Raw genomic sequence first — 22,093 nt, 5'->3', positions numbered from 1 at the left:
TTTGGTTAATCTTTCTTTTTGAAGAAATTTATTATATTTTTTATGCATTAATTCTATTAATCTAGGTTGAAATGTTTTTAAATACCATTCTCTAATTTGTTTATTTTCATCAGATAAATAATCTTGTCTGATATAATTTTTATTGACTTTTTTTCTTTTCCTTTCCAATTTGGCTGCCAAGTATGCTGCCATATATTCATCAGAATATTGATCATATGGATTTATTTCTTCTTCTATATCATCCTCAATTTGTAATGTTAATATTTGGAATTCTTCTATACTCGGTTCAGGAGTATATGCTATATTTGATTCAAGGGTATATGTAGGAATAACAACATGATCAGTTGTTCTTCTGGTTCCCTGTATTTTTAAGTCTGAACTAGGTATAGATTGTGAAGAAGATTGGGAAGGAGGAGGTAGTATAATGACATCAGGGGTAGTAGAATAAGATTTTCTACCTGGTATTTTATTTTTTATATTCCTTTTCCTATTTAGATTAATGTCATCTTGTACTTGTTGAAATTTTATTTCAATATTACCATCAGGATGTTCTATTATTTGATTTGAAATATTATTTTTTGGAATTTCTTGGGACTGATTTGCATGTTGCAATGCCCATGACTGTGGTAGAACAATGTCTGACCACTTTATGGTTTTGGGTACTATTGTATTAGATTTTTCCATATTTGTTTGAAATAATATAGTTTGATCTTTTTGATCAATCTTCATTATATTTGGACATAAGGTATTCATGACTTTGTAGCATATTCTGTATACTATGGCTAGATTTTGAGAACCATGGATCATATTGAAACCATGAGTTTTTAAATTTATTGTTAATATATCAAGAATATTTGGATCTGTTAAAGAAACTGAAAAATTTGGAAAACAGTTAAAATATATTGGACCACTACAAAGGCTTGATTCAACCATGCCTAATAGTGAGTCTGTGAAAATATTGTGTCTTGTATCTCTTAGGCATACAAGCACAGAGGTGGTCAACCCTAGTCAGGTCAAAGGTTTCACTGCTATTTGGATTAAACCAATATGTAAATATTTGTAATTATTTTCTTCATGTTTTTCAAAAACTTTTCTTGATAGTAGTTGAAAGTCTTCTTGATTCTGAGTTACAGATAAACTTTCTTCTACTGTCTTGATGGCATAACCCATCTTGAATTTAAATGATCCCTTATGATAAATGTCATGTATTGGTACCTTTGGTATATTCCAATTTGAAATATGATCTTCAATGTCATTAATTATAATTTGTTCCTTATTTTTCACTCTAAGTGTTTGAGATGAAGTTGTACTGTTACTTTTAAGATTCCTAATTAAATTTGCCATCTGTAGGTTGCGGATAATGACAATCTGAACGATCAAGGATCCAGCGTTTTCCCTAAGCGGCTCTTCCTGGCCTTGGCGGTACTTTGCAATAGATTCCTTTCGTCTCTTGTCTTAACTCTCGGCCAACTTTCTTAGTGGTAAATTTAAATAGGTTTCCCTAGTAATAGTATAACTTGTACTCTAACAAGACTAGTGAACAAGTGGGATAGGTTATTGTTTACTGGTCGTGTACTGTATAAACAGGTTTTACTGTTTGCACAGTTTTTACTGTATGGCTCTGATACCACAAACGCCCAGGATCTACAGTCTGATCCTATTTATCTTATTGGTTAAGGTGATAGTTGAATCTAGAGTAGATATGTGAATATGAGGCTATTATATTTTATTAATTCTTGCAAAATTCTATAGTAATTTAGAAGGAACAAGATAAAGCATATAAGAGGGATAATAGAGACATCTATTACTAACCATTGAGCATAAGTAAAATCTCTAATTTTTATGCTAAACAGTATTTTAAATTGCATCATACATTCTATTAAAACACACTTTATTAACAACAAACCATTGTTTACAATATTCAAGCCACAGTTAACAACAATCCACTGTTTACAATATTCAAGCCACAATAAATCAAAAAGCTGCAAAAACTGAAAACAAAAAATAGAAAGCAAGAAACAGGAAACAGGAAACAGCAAACAGAGAATAGAAAACAGAAACAGGAAGAAAAACTGAAAACAGAGATCAGAAAGCAGGAAGCAGAAATCAGAACGACTTACTGGGTGCATATACAGTAACTAAAAAATAATTTCCAGTGATGCGGGCAGTATGATGGAAGAGAAGTAATATTACAGTCACACATTGAATATAAAGTGAGTAGACATTTGAACCTGATGATTGAAGGATATTGAAGCTATGAGGTCAAGATAGCTTGTATTATTTTCAGGACGAAGGGCATATATCTAAGTATATGGCTCGTAAGGAAAGATGGAGCAGAGAGGCTCAGAAGAGAGTAGAAGAGAGAGAGAGACAGAAGGTAGAAACAAAGAGTGAGATATCTGCAGAGCAGAGTGGGAGACTATTGGAGAAAGGTGAGCTACCTCTGAGGCAGAGGGAGGAGCGACCTGGTAGAGACTTTCGGAACTCAAGGAAAGAAGTGAGCGACCGAAGGGAATGACCAGGGAGCGACCTGACCTTCAACTGAGGGGGGAAGGCCTTTTTTATAATAGAGGTTGCTTCTCGAGGAAGCAAGGAATCAAAGGAAGAAGACAAACGAGATAAAAGAGATGGGACCCAAAGGGAAACGGACAAAACTAAAAGCGAAAAAACCAAAAAATAAAAGTAGTGGCTACAGTGAAAAGCCAAAAAGCAAAAGAAGTGGCTACAGTGAAAGCCAAGTGGCTACAGTGACATTCTGTCGTATATGTCGGTGGTCACTGTTCATGATGCTTTTGTCGGTGGAGATAAAGGGGAATCTTTGTACAGTCTCTTTTATCTTGGTGTCGATGAAGGAGTTGGTGATGGTGACAGCGTCGGTGGAGTCTGTGAAACATCTGGACATCTGTATGGTGATGAAATATTGGAATCTTTATCAGCAACTTATTTGATTCTTTATGGAATATTCTTCAGGGTCTTTGACTGAATTCGTCTGGATCATCTTCGTCTGGATCAGTCTCTTTATCCGGATTATCTGAAGGGAGATTGAGATATTGGTTGGTGTGTAAAGGAGATGATTATACGGTCTCCTCAGAGGAAACTGGTTTTTTCACAGCTTCAGCAAAGATTTCTCTCATTTGTTTTTCTAATGTTTCTTTTGAGGCATTAGGGTTTGACTGAAGCATATTTCTCAGATAGGTTGGGAAATCAAATGAAGTATTGGTTGTATTCTGGCTTGGTTGTTTTTCAGGGGTTTTCTGAGGTATTCTTTTAGGTGTGAGTGTTGCAGGGTCTATATTGAATATGTCCCACAACTTGACAGATATAGTTTTTCCAAGTCTGGGGATATAGGAATAGTCAGCATTGGTATCAACTGAGATTGAATAATCTCATTTCATTATCCATGGGATTTGGTAAAGGGCCATGAAATATAGGTGGATATCAATGGTGTTATCAGCATGGTTATATTCTTTGAATTGTTCCTGCACTGTTTTGAAAGCAATAGGTAAAATTTGAGATGTTGAACCCCACACAAAAAACCAATTTTTAAACCATGTGGGGAATCTTTCGAAAATAGGAAGCCGGAACTGGATGTACCAGCTAGGGGTGTTATTTGGATTTTGGTAATAGAAAAACTTGTGCCATGCTTCAATGTATTCAGCATACTTAAAATATTTATATGAAAAATCTGGATTATGAAGTTTCTTTCCTTGCGCAGGATTGCAACCCCACTCTTCATAGGAAAGTAAGTTTTTAATTTGGACCTTTGAATATGCAATGGTCCTTGTGTTCTGTTGGCAATAGTAGACAACGGAAATGGATCCCGTTTCCATCAAGATGGCTTCAAAGTACTCTCTGGTTTTAACCCCATTGGAAGGGTTAAGATGATTAAGCAAATATAAAGGAGCAAGTTTTATTGGTTCAGTATTAACATGTTTCTCATCGATAGTAATATCCATGAGATAAGCTCTTTCTATATAGGATGATCTGGGTATATTGGGTTGTGAAGCAGACTTAGTTTGGGCTGGAGAATATATATATATATATATACATTCATTTTATTTTTATTTTTGCAAACTTGGCTAGATACGCATTTTTCAACTCTTAGTCTTCCCCTGAGAACTCATTTCATAAGAGACAATCCGTTGGCAACACATTACAGAGGGAAAGGAAGGCCAATCTGGAATCAGTTAACCATTATAGGGGAAAGTTGGATGAATTGGCTAACATAACATGGATGTTAATGCCCCCTCATAAATGTCAGTCTATTTACATTCCTCCTTAAGGTTCCGATCTCCTTTTCGTTAATCCCCAAGATTAATGGGAAAAGTTGGATGGATTGGCTAACATAACATGGATGTTAGTACCCCCTCATAAATGCCGGTCTATTTTCATTCCTCCTGAAGGTTCCAATCTCCTTTTGGTCAGTCCCCAAGAAATTTTTTCCTACCAACCGCAACTCTATGCCCATCAATTTGATAGGGCTCAAGATGTACTGAGAGCTATCCCTTTTATTCAGTTTACTCGTTTTATTGGTAGTGAGGGCAGCACTGTAAAGTTAGTGATGGCTCATGACACTTGGATTCAAGTTATTTGTGCGCTATTCAACCATTTACTGGAAGGTAAGGCCACTGCTAGCGAGGTGTGGTTGAATTTTTTGGTTGGAACATGTGCCCTCTTCATTTTAGGAATCCCTCCCAAAAGATTAAATTGCCGCAAAGGGTAAAAATTTGCCGATAGTCCAAGAATACGAGGTTAGGGAGTCAGTTGATAGGATTGAAAAGTAGGGGGAGAGCATCCGCAAACTTGAAATTGAAGTGAGGTATTGGAAGAAAGAAGCTTCCTAATGGAAAGAGGCATACGACCGGGATATTTGTGAAAAGGAAAATTTGTGGAAGGAGTACGATGCATTACACATGCTTGAGAACAAATAAGATGAATCTGATGATGACCCTCCTCTATTGGGCCAGATGAAGAAGAAAGTGAATGAGAAAGAGCCATAAGCAAAACGATGCCGTCCATTGGTTGTGTGTGGGAGCAATTGAAGGCTTTATTTATTATTTATTATTTTTTTATTTTCTTTCTTTTCTTTTCTTTTTTTAATTTGAACACTAAAATAAAAAGATAAATAAGTCTTTTTATTTTGGTTGATTAATAATTAGGGGAGATTGATTGCAATGTAATAATTCTCTAAGCCTTCCCTTTTAATTGAATGATTACAATTTAACTTGCCTTCTTTAATTTTTAATTAATTAAAGAAATTTATTGCAAGCTAAATTATAAATAGAAGGAAGGAAACATACTTAAATACACTTCGAGTCTACCCTTAAGGTAGGCAAAATAAGGATGTAATTAAGGGATGAGTCTATGAATAGAATAATTGTCCAACCAATATAGTCATAAGAGGTATTCAAATTTACAAAGCTTTTCATACTTTCTTGTCATCCTTCGCTCCTCTTTCCTCACTTAAACAGGTAGCCGTTTACTCATTCATCCCTCACAAATACCTTTTGCTACCTTTTTTTTTGTTCATCGTCTCAGTCTAATCCATTTGCGTGGGAGTGATTAGTCTGGTTTATTTGGGGCTGGGTCCTTGGCATTGTGGGACATGAATTGCTAGGGTTTTTTATGTATTTCAGAGGCAGAAAGCTAGGACTGTAATGGTATTGCTTAAATTTCGTTCCATCACTCGCTCCCTCTCTATATTATATGTAATGCACTTAAATTGTAAACTGTGTTTTTCATAATTTGTGGTATTGATTCTGTCGGGCACTGTTTTAGTAAATTCTAAATTTGAAGGGTAATTACTTGAATTTCATGTTTTATGAAACATGTAGTGTTTTATGATTTGTATTGCTCTGGGCCAATGTTAATTTCTCTTCATGTTGAATATGACACCTATAATTGACTTCTTTACTCTGTTTTTCTTCTTTTTTGTCTGTTACTTCTGATTTTTAATTTTGTATGAAGTAGGGATAATAGAAATCTATTTGAATTTATAATCTATACATTGTTTTAGTGACATTGAAGGATAGCTTGCTTGGCACTAAAATTTCAGCTGTACATAACTCTTGTTTGGCTAAAACTAAGGCGCCGGAAATTACAGAGGTAACAGGCGAACAGCCGGAATTATCACTGATACTTAAACTTCCAGCCAATTTTCCATCTAGTTCTGTGTCTTTTAGGGCAGATGAAAAGACGAAGAAGAAGATTTCTAAGTGGATTAGCCTAGATAAAGATGACTTCGTGAACTTTCTTGCATAGCTCTGATCCAGTTAAGATTGACCTTAATCGCCTTAAAAATGAAGTAATATCAGTTTTGATTATCATTTATAATAAAATATAAAATATTGTTACACTAATTTCTACATCTATTATCTGAATTATGTTTATTTATTTTCTTTTTTTGACGGATTGACTTTTCGAGTCGTTTCTAGGAGTTCAACAAGGAAATGTGCTTCTTGTGGTTTACAGTTTTACTTTTGTTTTTACTTTTTTGAGTTATTAGATGATACTTGCTAATGAGTATCTAACTGCCAATAGTTTTTATAATGTGCAAGCGTGGTCTTTTAGAGACAAATATCTTGAAACTACCTCTGACGAGTTTCTTATTAGTCTTGCAAATTTTATTTTTTATGTTGACTTAAGCCTCTTTCTATATTTTGACTTAAGCCTCTTTCTACTTTATGAATTCTGCTTGCTGCTTGTAATTCAGTACCCTTATGCATTCCATTCATCTCTATTTTCATGAGAATTTCGTGCATTACATATTTATAATCAGTGATATGTATTTAACTAAAGTTTAGCATACTTTTACCTTTTGTTTTCTTTGCAATGTAAAAGTTTTCAAAATTGCCACCATAAAGTATATTAGTTTCAATATTAAAACTGTGTATCAGCATCCCTCATGCTCTTGTTTCTAAGGACATGAGAAGTGTTGGAATTTAATACTTTGATCTTTCTTTAATTTCGTTATGTAAGAAGTAATTATTTGGACTTGCAGTTAAATCCAAAGTTCTTAGAGATAGGGTTTCATCTTAAAGTGATTGATTTGAAAAGACGGATTCTGAAGATCAAAGATTCCAAATAGTGAGATTATTTAAAGCATCTAAGTCCGGGAATGCTCGGAGGTAAACAGCAAGGTTGTTGTTCCAAGTTCTTCCTGTAGTCTGACTAAAACTTACATCAAAGGTTTACATTTTGATGAAATTTGACTGACCATATTGTGATCTTATCTATCAGTAGCATAACTTCCATGGTTAGGCAGTCCTTGTCCTCTCTTTATTAAATCTCATACCAGCGACATAATAAGCATCTGACTTAAATGTCTCCTAATTACTTGTCGATTGTTTATTCAAAATTCTTTTTTTCTTTATGCTTTATTATGAACCATCTTAAACTAGTTATCCTAAAATTCTAGTGTAGGTTGATGTAGTGATTGTTAGATAATCTCCATCTTTGAGTAATAGTTTTTGTAGCAACACATATAGACTATACTAATTTGGCCAGAGATGTCATCAGATTCTGAGTACTCGCCTAGTTCTAGAGGCAAAGACATGGACGAGTGTTCTCTAGATTCATTGGCTAGAAACCATGAGAGTGTACTGAAAGGGAATGTTGAAAGAAGCTCATTTGAGCTTGATGAGCCAAGTACAAATATATGGTTCGAAGTAGAAAATAACACTCAGTGGTTCGACCAGCATCACCATATTCGTCAACGCTTCCTCGATGGTCAGGTAGACATACACATTCATCTATTGTTATTTCATCCTCTTATTATTGTTATTATTTATGTTCCACTCTTTTCATAATAGTGACCAGAAATTGTGTATTTCCCTTGGTAGAGTCCAAGGGTGATTTTACGCTTAAAGAGTCACTTTAAACCATGAACATGGCAAATACCATACAAACACTTGGTGGAACTACGTCTTCGTCTAGATGGTTATAGGTTTAGCCTTTTTTGTAGGATTAGGTTCAGGAAAGTAAATTTAAGATTGATCGGGCATATTTGCATGAGATGGAAACTCGAAACCCAAACCTTCCTATTTTCTATTGGGGAGGCTACCCCAACTTTGAAAGACGGAGTGAGGATATTGAGTATGAAGATCACAGGTAGGAATGTTTGCTTTGGTAGCAGTAAAGCAGCACTTAGGTTATGAAAAATATAAAGAGAGGGAGGTTGAAATCCATTATGAAGAGTTATTAAGTGTGTATAAGCCAGATGTTAAACCGAACTCCGAAGCCGATAAAGATTTTATATTCGAGCTTTTCTGTTGATGGTTTTTGGATCTATCTTATTCGTCAATACTCATGGGGTAGAGTAAAATTGCACTACTTAATCATTCTTGACGATCTTGACTACCTAGAAAGTTACTCCTGGGGTTCAGTGATCCTCAGCCACTTATGTGAATGCTTAGATGATAGAATTCTCACGAGTCACTCTTATCTCAAAGGGTGTGCGGGGTTCCTCGTGGTAAATGTAACTAGCCTGCTTTTTCATCTCTCTCCCCTCAAGTCCCCATTTTCTCTCATTCTTTTTTTTTGCTTGTTTTGCAGTTATGGAGCTCTGAATACACAACCACACGTCGCCAAAACCAGAGAACCGAGAATAGTGAACTTAGACCTGGGGATGCTATGTGGAACAGTTGTGAAAAGAGAGACATGCCCGGGCATACTTCCAGGGTGCATCAGGATCAATACAGTAAATTAAACGACTAGGGTGAGTAATACATTTGTACTTTCTCATTCATTTATTAATTCATTCATCTTGATTGTAGTGTGTGATGCTTAGTTTCTTTGATTTGGGTTCTTCGTCTTTTTTAGTTTACTTGGTACCCTTATGCTGACGAGGAAGATGATGATCTAGTGAGGACAACACGCCCAAATCGATCTTATATTTGAATATTCTTTGCAAGCCTATCATCTGAAACTCATGTTACGGCAATTCAAGCTTATTCAAGATGCCCTAGCATTTGTTTCCCGTAGGGCCATTGATAAGATGAAGAGGGGACCTCTTTATGCAGGCAAGCTTCAGAGGGCACATGATCGATGAGGGCAAGCATCTGAGTTTTGTGCAAATGGGGAGGAAGATATTGGAGCAACACCTACTTTTAAGTCTTAGTTGATGGAGGAGAAAGTGAGGAATCCTACATACGCTCCGAGATAAGAGTGACCCATGAGAACTCTATCGTCTAAGCACGTATATAAGTCAGTGAACCCCAAGAGTAACTATCTAGTTGGTCAAGATCACCAAGGATGTTTAGGTAGCAGAAGTTTACTCTACCCCCTTGAGTATTGGCAAATAAGGTGGAACCGGAAACCATTAGCAAAAAAAGGTCGAATTCTAAAATCTTTCTCGGTTTCGGAGTTTAGTCTAACATCAGCTTCTTGTGGGGTATTTTTCAACACACTTGCATCCCCGATGCGAATAAATGAGAAGCCAATTACAACCTAGGCCTGCAAGTACCAAAAAACACCTATGGAATACGGAATTGTTGATTGAATAAGCTTAATTTTGGGGGAATTTGGAAAGGTGTCATTTCGGCCCCAAAAAGCATGTGAGGGTAGCATTTGATGCCTTAAGGATACCCGCCAAGTTTCATCTCAATCCGACAAAGTTAAAGCAGATTAGGACGAAATTTAATTCACGAAGCCAATTCTTATCATGCTGAAAAGTACCTCATAACTAGGGCCTTATTGCCAAGGTTTCTGATGAGCATCAGACCACCACCATTGGATTTGGAACGCCCAAAAACCCTAATATACCAATTTTTGGTATCATTTGGACATTTCTAGACCATTTTAGGCCTAACTTACCTAAAATGGGTGGGTTTTACATTATTTTAGTAAAATGGATGGATTTACACTATTTTAGGGCGGCCTCGATGAACCAGTTTCCAGAAAAATGGAAACAATGTCTTTTGAATTCGGGATTTCCTTGTGAGGATCATAATTATCTCATTTTGAGGGCCAATCAAGCTCAAATTTCAGTATATTGAAGGTCTCATCAAGACACATTTTGGAATATGCCACGGCTTGTGACAATGACCGAAACGAGAGAAATTTTAGAGAGAAGTTGGACCCGAAAACTCATGTAGTGCAGAATTTTTAAAGATGAACATCTTTTCATTCAAATGGTCATATCTCTAAGACTCGACATCGAAGCACCTCAACTCCGAGTCTGTTGCGACCGCAACTCAAAGAGCTTCGATTTGAGGTGAAATGTACACAAGATTAAGGACCGAAAGACACCCTATTTTTTTTTTATAAGTAAAAAAAAAAAAAAAAATTCCCTACTTCTTGGTGGGGAAGGCCCGATTCAACCCTCAACCCACGATAGGAATCGAGCCTGGGAAATTAGGCATGCAATCCCCAAGCGCTAACCAATCTCTATTTCAAGTTCAAGAAATGCAAGGATTGGTAAGCGCTTGGGGATTGCAAGCCTAATTTCTCAGGCTCGATTCCTACCGTGAGTTGAGGGGTAAATCGGGCCTAACCCACCTAGAAGTAGGGGAAAAAAACAATTTACTAATCAAAAAAAAAAAAAGGTGTCTTTCTGTCCTTCATCTTGTGTAAACTTTACCTCAAATCGAAGCCCTCTGAGTTGCGGTCACAACGGACTCGCATTTGAAGCTATCCGTTATCAAGGCTTAGAGATATGACCATTTGAATGAAAAGATGTTCCTCATTAAAAATTCGGCACTACATGAGTTTTCGAGTCCAACTTCTCTCTAAAATTTCTCTCGTTTCATGTGTTGTTACGAACCGTGGCATATACCGAAACGTGCGTCTTGATGAGACCTTAAACATACTAAAATTTGAGCTTGATTAGCCTCAAGATGAGAGAGTTATGACCCTCACAAGGAAATCCCAAATTCAAAAGACAGCTTCCAAAAATGGAGATTGGTTCACCGAGGCCTTACCAAAATAGTATAAAACCCACCCATTTTAGGTACATTAAGCCCAGAGTGGCTTAGAAAGGTCCAAATGAGCCAAATTTTGGTATTCTGGGGTTTTTGGGTGTTTCAAATCTAATGGTGGTGGTCTGATACTCATCATAAGCCTTGGCAATAGAGCCTTAATTATGAGGTACTTTTCAACATGATAGGAACTGGATTCATGAACTGCATTTCGTCATGATCTGCTTTAAATTTGTCGGATTGAGACGAAACTTGGAGGGTGTACTTAAGGCATCAAATGCTTTTTGGGGCCGAAATGACACATGTCCAAATTCACCCAATATTAAGCTTATTCAATCATTGCTTCGATAGTCCACAGGCGTTTTTGGGTACCTGCAAACCTAGTTGCGATTGGCCTCTCCTTAATATGCACCGGGAATGCAAGTGTGTTGCATAATAACTCCCCATAATGGACTTCAAACTCCTCCCTCCTTTTAGATTTTTCATAATCTAAGAGGTCCTTAAATCTTTTTAATGTTGTTTTACTACTACCAAAGCAAACATGCCTACATGTGAACTTCAAACCTCATATCCTCGTTGCATCTTCCAAAGTTGGATTGGCCTCTCTAATAGGAAATAGGAAGGTATTGATTTCGAGCCTCCATCTCATGCGAATATGCTAGATCAATCTTAAATCTACTTTTCTAAACCTAATTCTACAAAAAAGATCAAACCCATAACCATCTAAACGAAGATGTAGTTCCACCAAGTGGTTGTATGTTTTTTACCGTATTGATGGTTGATGTGGCTTTTTAAGCGTCAAACCACCTGCAAACACAACCAAGGAAAACACACAATTTCACATCACTATTATGTAAAGAGAGGGGAACATCAAAAGAGAAAATACTAAAAGGATGAAATAACATTAGATGCAGGTGGATGTCGACTTGACCATCGAAGATGCACTGATGAATATGGCGATGTTAGTCAAACCACTAAGTGTTATTTTCTACCTCCAACCCTATCTCTATACTTGACTCGTCAAGCTCAAGCAAGCTTCGTTCAATATTCCCCTCCACTACACCTTCTATAGTTTCTGACACCAACGAATCTAGAGAACACTCATGCTGTCATCGCCTCTAGAACTACGAGAGTACTCGGAATCTGATGACATCTAACCAAACTAGTATACTCTATATACATTGCTACCAAACGTTTTACTCAAAGATGTAGATCATCTAAAAATCACCAGAACCTGCATTAGAATTTTAGGATAACTTGCTTAATGTCGCTTATAATTATCATCATCATCATCAGAGCCTTTTCCCAACTATTTGGGGTCTACTGCATGAATCCCCGTCCCTATATTTTTTTTTACTACTTCCAACCATGTCCTTTTCGGTCTATCCCTTGCCCCTTTTGAGCCTTCTACTTGAACCCCACAACTTTTAACAAGCATTGTACTGGGTCTACGACACATGCCCAGCCTACCGAAGTCTACTTTCTCATCTCATCACCTACTAGAGCATACAACAGTCATTAACTTAAAGGAATACAATTCATAGACCAATAGCTAGTATTATTGTCATAATCAATGGTCATTTCTAAATAAAAAGAAATAAAATACAAAAAATGATGGAAAGTACCTATAGTGGTATGAAACCCCAAGTCCCAAAACTATCCCCGAATAATGTCCACTATATTATTCTTGATAGATTATTCCTGTCAGAATCAATGGTCATTTCTTAATAAAAGGAAATAAAATACAAAAAATGATGGAAAGTACCTATAGTGGTATAAAACCCCAAGTCCCAAAACTATCCCCAAATATTGTCCATTATATTTTTCTTTATAGATAACTTACAATATCCATAGTAACAAGTTTATTGTACATTAGGTAGTAGCAGTGTTTCAAAAAACGGACCGCCTAGTGCCTGAGCGGCCGCCTAGGCCGATCTAAGGGCCTGGGCGCATTGCCAAGGCCTAGGTTCCCAAAAAAAGCAGAGGTTCCTAAGCACCCACCTAGGCGGCCAGGAAACCACCTAGGTGGCCGCTCAGGTACAGCACCCCGCCCAGAGGTGGATAAAGGTTTCGATGGGAGCTATTTTTGTCCATTTTTTTTATACTAAGGAGCCAAAAATGGGGTTTTAGGTTCATTTGAAACCTAAAACTCATTAGAGCCCATTTTAGATAGAGAAAGCCCCCCAAAAAAACTAGTTTTTAGTGATTTCTTTAAGATCAAAGGGTTTCTCAAAGTTATGATAAATTTATCAAAACATCACCCATTGATATTAGATTTAATTTTTGATGTTTTATAAATCTATTGGGGGGGTTTATAGAAGATTTTGATTCCTTAGAAGCATCTATAAGGTAGAAGTTTGGAGATTGAGCAATCAAAGTAAGTGATTTTTTTTATTGCTTGTATAAGTTGTATTATTTTGAGATGTCTTCTTCGGAATCTATTAGGAGTGGTGATCCCGGTTGGAAATATGGCTACAACCCAGATCCTAATAATAAAAATTGCATAAGATGCAAGTTTTGTGAGAAGGATACAAAAGGAGGCATAAACCGGTTCAAGAAACATCTTGCCAATATCAAGGGGGATGTTGCCCCATGTAAAAAGACTTTTGATACTGTTAAAGAGGAAATAACCAATTTTTTTAGTATGGTAAAAATGAAAAAATATGAAATATTTGCCTCTATAGCCGATATTAGGTCTGGAGTTCGGTCAATTATGATGATGATGATAGTGATGAGGATAGGATTGGGGAGGACTGTCAAGAAGTAGAACAATCTATTATTAGGGGGAAGGGAAAGGAAGTTGTAATTGCTTCTGGTACTAAGAGTAAGAAGCCTCGAGTTAGAGGCCCTATGGATAGTTTTTTGCCTCGGCCTGACCCTGATGTTGCAAGAGAGAAAACAAAGAAGCAAATCACCATTGAAAGTAAAATGAAGAAGAAACAGAGAGATAGAGCTGCTTATTATGCTGCTACATGGTTTTATGAGGCAGGCATTCCTTTCAATACCGCTCACCTAAGCATCTTCTATGCCACGGTAGAGGCAATTGGCCAATTTGGGCCTGGGGTGAAACCCCAACTCCATATGAGCTTTCAGAACCTCTTTTGAAAAAAGTGGTGAGTGTCACGAAGGAAGCTGCAGAAGTTAAAAAGGATGCATAGGCTCAATATGAGGTTTATATTATGACTGATGCTTGGAGTGATAAGAAGAGAAGAAATCAGATGAATTTGCTGGTGAATTGTCCTTTAGGGATTTTTTTTTGAGATCTATTGATGCCTCTGATCATATCCATCATGCCCATTACATATTCCAAGTTATAGAGAAGGGAATCAAGGAGGTTGGGGAGCATGTTGTTGTACAGGTTATCACAAACAATGCTGCTCCTAATGTTGCTACAGCTAATTTATTGCGCATAGCATATCCTATGATGTTTTGGACACCATGTGCAACACATTGTATAGACCTCATGCTTGAGGCTCTTAGCGGTTTAACCGAGATATCAAGTGCAGTGAAGCAGGCAAAGTCAGTTACAAATTTCATTTATAACCACCATCTCACCCTCAGCATGATGCATAAATTTACAAAGAAAAAAGAGATTGTGAGGCCTGGGGTGAAGAGATTTGCGACCTGGTACTTATGCCTAGATACCATACAATCGAGGAGAGTGTAGTTGAGGTAGATGTTTACCTCGGATGACTGGAGAGCATGCAAGTGGTCCAAGGATCAGGTTGGAAAGAAGGTGAGAGATATTATCCTTTCTAAGGCTTTTTGGCAAGGGGTGAAAGGCGCTCTTAAGGTATTTTTTCCTCTTGTCAAAGTCAAGGCTTTTATGGGCTACATATATGAAGCTATGGAGAAATGCAAAAGAGAGATAGCCCAAAATTTTGATGATGATGCAAACCACTACAAGCCTGTTTGGGAGATTATTGATGAGAAGTGGGCTAGGCAGCTACATCAGCCATTGCATGCAACTGGTTATTATTTGAACCCAACTTTTTTTTACGTTGACAATAATATACACACAAATGGCACAATTATGAATGGATTTAATAAGTGTGTAGATAAGCTAGTTCATGATCCTGATATCCAGGATATTATATGTGCTGATGAGTTGATAAATTACAGGTACTCATTAAAGTCTTTTGGGAGTCCAATGGCGATGAGGCAAAGGACCAAAATTGATCCGAGTAGTAATAATATTCTTAAGCTCATCAAGTTCAAGTAATCGAATTTTATTTTTATAATTCTATTATTTATTTATAATTTTATTCTATATCTGTGCAGCCAATTGGTGGAGTCAACATGGGTGTAGTTCTCCAAATTTACAAAAGTTGGCCATTTGGATCTTAAACCTAACCACTTCCTCATCCGGTTGTGAGCGCAATTGGAATACTTTTAAAGGGGTAAGGCCGTAAGGGTATTTTGTACAATTGTATTAATAATACATGAACCATAGATTTGAATTAGTTTCATTTGATTTTGTTAGATTCATACAAAGAGAATGAACAAGCTTGAATCAAAGAGGCTCAATGACCTAGTCTATGTCAAGTATAATCGATTCTTGAATGACAGATTTGCTAAGAGAGATAAGAGAGATCCCATTAGATCAAAAAATATTGACAATGCTATGGAGTGGTTAGTTGATGATGACATGGGACATAGTCATGGATGCTTCAGGGACATCCGCTGACCCTCCTAAGGCCACTAGATCTTATGCATAGAGGACGAGAGTGGAGGAAGAGGAGGAAGAAGAGGCAGATTCAGAAGCGACGGAGGACGACGACCAATATGTCGAGGAAGGTGACAACTCCGATGGCGATGAATATGATCCAAATGCCGCTGACCCTACTTTTTCTTATGATGATTGATGAATGTTGAATAATGATGAACATTGATTGAACTATTGAATATTCTTTTGAGTCTTCGAGTATTACTTTCATTTTTGTTTTCTTCCTCTAGGTTGTGTATTGTGGTATTGTGGATTGTGAATTTGTAGTTCCACTGGTTTGGTATTTGGTAATTTTGGTTTGATAATTTGGTTGGTAAATTTCAAGTTTTAATTGGATATGGACCGACTTATGGTTATTCTTATGGAGTGTGTGCTATGTGTAGTATACTTTGAATTATGATGTGCCCTAATACCTAATACTTATATTTTAATACAATATAAAACTGTAGAATCCTTTTTGGATTCAACTGGGCCACCCAGGTTCTGGGTGCCCGCCTAGGCACTGGGCGACAAGGACCCCCTAGGCCAACTAGGACCCACCTAGCACTTTTTGAAACTATGGATAGTAGAAACCTAGGCATTTATATGATCATATCTTGATTTTGTAGGTTTATATCTGAAAGATTTTACTTCTGACATCCAAGATGTGATGAGCTTAGCTTTTTGACCTTTACACTAGTTAAGAAAAATACCTAAAATTAGTCTCTTGGTGTCTGTGATATCTTGATACTTCACCATAAATCCTGCACACCATTTTTGCATGTTGGATGGGCCTAGAAAAGTCCTATACAAATGCAGTAATGCATTTTGTTCCTATGCAACCAAGTTACTAAAAGCCCCCCCATAATGAATTTGGATCTACGTACTCAACCAAATTTTTCAAAGTATGCCTTGGCTTATAAGCATTGATGAACAAGAAGTTCCAATAAAATAGGACATTACCTGTACTACGTCCCACTCTATGGTCAAGAATGTCCAACATTGCAAGGACTCGATGGATTATAGGTTCTCAATGGTCTATTAGATTGTACCATACTTTTTATGTATATACCTTTGCACCCAAATATTGCAATAACAAACAAGATCAAACGGTGGCATTAGATGATGCAATGCGAATCCAATGGGTCCTATCTGTCCATTGCATGATGGGTGACAATGGAGAGAGAACAACCCAAGTCCCAATCCCTTCAAGAGGGACCGTACTTTCTTTTCAAACTAGAGCCTCCAGGGCATGGTGTTGCTCAGTTTTGTGGAATTTTTTTTTTTTTTGAGAATATAGTTTTGTGATTAATACATTGGATAATATCCTACCAACCACACAGAATGCCCCAACAATAACATTTCTTCAAAAATAAAAATAATAATAAGAACCAAACAGGTATCATTCAATTACCATGCATAAGACAATCAAATTCTGCTTCATTCATGACTTCCATAGCAATGAATAAACCTAACTAAAATTGCAGTTCTTGTAAACCTCGAATTAACAGGGCAGCAGTAAATTTAGTCGAAGTATCACTGTATATTAAAATTTAAAATTATAAATTCTATGGCCTAAGAACACCCAATGGCATCATAAAATAATATCAAAAACAAAAAGCATTGTTTATTTGGATAATATCAAAAACACCCAATGGCATAGTATTGCTCAGTTTTGTGATTTTTTTTTTTTTTGAGAATATAGTTTTGTGATTAATACATGGGATAATATCCTACCAACCACACAGAATGCCCCAACAATAACATTTCTTCAAAAAAAAAATAATAATAATAAGAACCAAACAGGTTTCATTCAATTACCATGCATAAGACAATCAAATTCTGCTTCATTCATGACTTCCATAGCAATGAATAAACCTAACTAAAATTGCAGTTCTTGTAAACCTCGAATTAAGAGGGCAGCAGTTAATTTAGTTGAAGTATCACTATATATTAAAATCTAAAATTTATAAATCCTATGGCCTTAGAACACCCAATGGCATCATAAAATACTATCAAAAACAATAAGTATTGTTTATTTGGCGTGTAAACAAATGTCAAGTAGCTCAAACATATAAATGTACAGTAAGAAAAGCATGTTAAGAAATATAGACAATAAACACACTAATCTAGCTGAGGATGCTTGATTTCATGAAAAGCAAATCAATTGAGAACAGAGAACCCAGTTTAAATTTACAGCATCAGATCAAGATTAACATCTAGCTGAAACAAAGTTCAATAAAAAAACGAACCCAAGTAATGATTTGCATTACAAAGTCACCAATTTTCAAAATCAAATTGAACCAACAAGAGAGAGATAGATGCTATTTAATCACCGTAAATCACTGAAGAAACGTTATTCAATCACATTTAAAAAAAAATGGGCTATTCAGTCACTATGAAACTATATATATCACTGTAAATCACTACAAAAAACTGCAAAATGTTATTTAATCAATGTAAATAATTGCAGATAATTGTAATGACATTCAAATAACTGCAAATCATATCAAAACTACATACAGATGGTTTCATTGCTCGTAATCAAACATTAATTGCAAATAAAAGCAAAATTACTGGCAAGAATCACTATAAACTCCCAGCGAAACTCGATACAACAGAAAAAACCAGAAGTGTACCTGGTGATTAAGGATTTGGCTTGATTGAGTGCTTTTCGGTGCGATCAGACGATATCTCCAACTCACTATTAGTCGATCTTAAATATTAGGGCTTCAAGAGACAAATGTTTCTTTGACGACTGGGACCAGGGTTCTTGTTTCGAGAGATCTGGAAGATTTTAGGGTTTTAGTTTCTTTTATAGAAGTTATAACATTCGTTGAGAGGGAGATCTGGGCTTTTAAGTTGTAAAACTTCAACGTGAAAAGAAAACAAACATACGGATCGTGAAATTGCTATAAAAATCGAGAGTCCATTCGAAAACTTTCCCTCGCCAATAGATTTGAAAACGGCAGTGCATCCAAGGGGCCACAAAGGCATTACTATTTGAGAAGAGAAGGAGTTATCAAAAATATTCTTAGAGTTATCAAAAATATTCTTATATGTTTTAAAAAAGGGTGCAGTTGGCATATGGATGCATCCGTTGATGTAGAGGTAAGGTTGCACCTTCATAAAATTTATCATGGTATATAATTTTGATTTTATCGTGGTATATAATTTTGATGTAAAATGCTCTTATGATTATCTCAAAATCTATTTTTATATCTAATTATAAAATTTTAAATTTTAAAAATTGTGAAAATCAAGTAGATCTATAAACATATGAAAATCTTGAAAATAGACGGTATAGATAATATGTTGTAAAATGCACTATTTCTGATACTTAAAATCTTTTTATCTTTTATGGTCATACATCCCGATGTTGAGATGATCAATCAAATGGTTTTTCAACATTAAAACTACCTTTTTCGATGATTTTTGTGGTGCATCCGTAGCTCTACATTATAAGGTTGCATCCTTATATGAACTTTTTCTTTTAAAAAATCATAAACATATGAATTAAAAATACACAAGTGATATTATTTACCTTTGGTACAAGGTGGTCACAATTAATCGTGATCATTTGATGTGAAATTGGATAGATAGATATATCGATTAACCAAACTTAAACTTCAAATGAAATATTCTCAAACTTTATGACACATCCAAACTATCAGATTTCACATGAGATGGATGTAAGTACTTGTGACCTAGACCAGTACATGCAAGGGAACCTTTATGGGTATACCCTTAGGTGCATTTAAAGCATCCGGTTATCCCACTAATATCCCTGTTTTCCATAGGAGAGTGATTAGGGAACACAGTGAGAGATTGGATTTCTTGGTCTAATTATGGTTATCTTTTTTCTATTTATCTAAAATTCTTGTAAAGCCTTTTACAATAACCTCATTAAAGAGTATAACTGATAAACCGACCGATTTTCCATTTGTACGTAACTTGTGGGGTATTAGCAAATACTACTACGTCCCTTAACAAAGAGGTGCTGGCCCTAGATTCATCTTAAACCTTGAATGACAGGTTTAAGATGGACACCCACATAGAAAGCTGGGGTGTCTGGGTATCATGTCTCTAATAGAGTTGTGATGATAGGTTTGAGATAGACACCCACATGGAAGGCTGGGGTGTCTGGGGTATCACGGCTCTAATAGAGTTGTGATGACAGGTTTAAGATGGACACCCACATGGAAAGCTGGGGTATCGAGGGTATCGCGGCTCTAATAGAGTTGTGATGCCCCAAGGCAATCACCATAAAACTTGGCTCTAGCATTTTCCCTCGTAGAGCTTTTTTTTTTTTGGAATGTATTTTCGCGCATAAACCTTAATGATTTAAGGAAAATCAAAACCATACAACCTTTCACAACGTTGGAATATGAAAAGGGTGAGGTTTGTATAAGGTGTCAATCTCACACTATTGAAATAAGGTGCGCCTCAAAACTATGTTGAAAATGCAGTTTCGATGCTACAAAAACCTTGCAATGAGATGAAAATTAATTATTGCTCCCAACTATGAAATTTAAAGTTCTAGAAATTGTGATAATCAAGTAGATTTATAAATACTTTAAAATCTTGAAAATGAACGGTCTGGATAATGTATTAGAAGATGACTAATTTTAAGACTAGAAATCCCATTTTTTCATGTACATAAATCTCGAGGTCAAGATGATTGATTTGACAGTTTTTCAGTATAGAAAAAACCTTCTCTAATAGATTTTTAGGTGCACCTTACTTATATAGTATAAGGTTGACACCTTATATAAACTTTTCCATTTCGAAACCTAGCTACATGATCACTACTATTTTTTTTAAAAAAAAAAAAGGAGGCACGACCCCAAAAAAAAAGCTGCTTTTCCATCGCCATGGAATGTAGGCCACATGCAATATCTTACCAACCACACAAATAATTCCAAATTCTATAAAACTTAACTTAGCTAACAAGGTAGTGGAAAATTGACCGATGGTTAAGTCATTTTCCCAATGCCCAGTATGTCCTCAATCTCTTTACGCCGAATGCCCTGGTGTCAAAGTATCTTTTCCCAATAGTTTGATACACGTGTCATGTTTTCCAGCCCTTGAACGAGAAAAAATTGTGGGCCGTGCTGACTTGGCAGGCACCTAGAGGCCGGCATTTTGTGACAAGCACGAACTTTTTTTACAAAAAAAAATAAATAAAATAATAACAATAATAATATAATTATGATTGTTTTTATTTTTTTATTTTCTTCTAATCCTTGCCTTTCCAGCTTTCGTGGTGGCCTAACATTGAAGAAAAAAAATGTACATCCCCCACTGCCCTATCTTTTTTATGTTAATGCCGACGTGACACCCATTTTTGTTATTTTTATGGGTTTAAAATAATTATATATTAAGGGAAAAGTTTACATATAGCCTAAGCTCTAAACAATCATAAAGGTTTTTACAAGGTGTCCACGTTATACTATTGAGGAATTTCAAAATTATTTCACAAATGTAGTTTTGGTGTCCCAAAGCCTTGTGATAATATGAAAATGTATTGTTATCTATAAGTATGAAATTTAAAGTACTAAAAATGGTGATAATCAATAAGATATATAAGCACTTGAAGATAAACCATCTAGATAATGTGTTAGAAGACTAACCATTTTTAAAACAAAAAAAATCTACTTTCTTTTATATCAATGAATCTTGAGTTTGAGATGGTATATTCGAAGGTTTTCTAGCATATTAACAACTTACTCTAGTAGGTTTTTAGGTACATATTGTATAATATAAAGTTGACACTTTATATAAATTTTTTTCAATTAATAATTATCCCAAAATGAATGTTTTTCAGTTAAGTTTCGGTACCTTAAACTATGAAAAGGAAGGCGGTTTGAAGCCAGTGAATTCTACATAGGCCGCCCTTTACTTTCCTAGGGTGGAATCTTGGGGAGCTTTTCATGGCGCGTGCATCAGATGGGGTAATTTACCCCACAATTTAAGATAAATTTCGAAAGTACTCTTTACGTTATTTGAAAGTGAATAGTAAGCTTTGGGAAGGGGGCCAGGTCGTTATCGTAGCACACTCTATATCTCAACTGCACATGGCATGGCTTCCTAATTTCACCGAGTTTCAAAAATCATTAATTAATTCAAAAAACGGGTAGAGACCTATAATCCCCACTAAATTACCCAAAAAAAATAATAAGTTCTAGCCAACAAGGCCACAACCATTCTTAGTTGTTAGATAAAGAATCGGCATAAAATATCCTATTAATCATGCTCAAAATTTGATAAATATTTTTTAAACTCTATGCATAAAGATGATGTACTACTAGTTGCCCGATCATCACGATTGATGGGCAAGGTTGCCCATAACCATCTTGTATGAAAAGATAAATGGTTTTATAGTATATATTCCCTTTTGAGCTTTGCCAAAACCAAATTGGATGGTCATACCATACTTGAAAGCTTTTCTTGACATATACTATGCATAAAG

The 22,093-nt window shown here is 35.9% G+C and overlaps 1 long non-coding RNA gene across 26 annotated transcripts in view; it reads right to left on the bottom strand.

Moving 5' to 3' along the window:
• Positions 1–18,674, bottom strand: part of LOC105420509 (uncharacterized) — a 44,787-nt gene extending 26,113 nt beyond the window's left edge. For 10 of the 26 annotated variants that reach the window (XR_016060919.1, XR_016060924.1, XR_016060910.1 and 7 more), the window contains exon 1: positions 18,261–18,432. This is a non-coding gene — a long non-coding RNA (uncharacterized LOC105420509). Of the gene's footprint in view, positions 1–11,683; positions 11,724–12,541; positions 12,618–18,260; positions 18,433–18,519 lie in introns of those variants that run through there. The other 16 variants (XR_016060912.1, XR_016060936.1, XR_016060923.1 and 13 more) reach the window with 5 other exon arrangements.
• Positions 18,675–22,093: the final 3,419 nt, after the last annotated feature.

Source organism: Amborella trichopoda, chromosome 8 (assembly GCF_054954075.1).
Source record: "Amborella trichopoda isolate Santa Cruz 75 chromosome 8, AtrichopodaSantaCruz75HAP2 v2.0, whole genome shotgun sequence".
NCBI lineage: Eukaryota > Viridiplantae > Streptophyta > Magnoliopsida > Amborellales > Amborellaceae > Amborella > Amborella trichopoda.
Note: the sequence above shows the minus strand (reverse complement) of the source record. Positions and strands in the feature narration are given on the sequence as shown.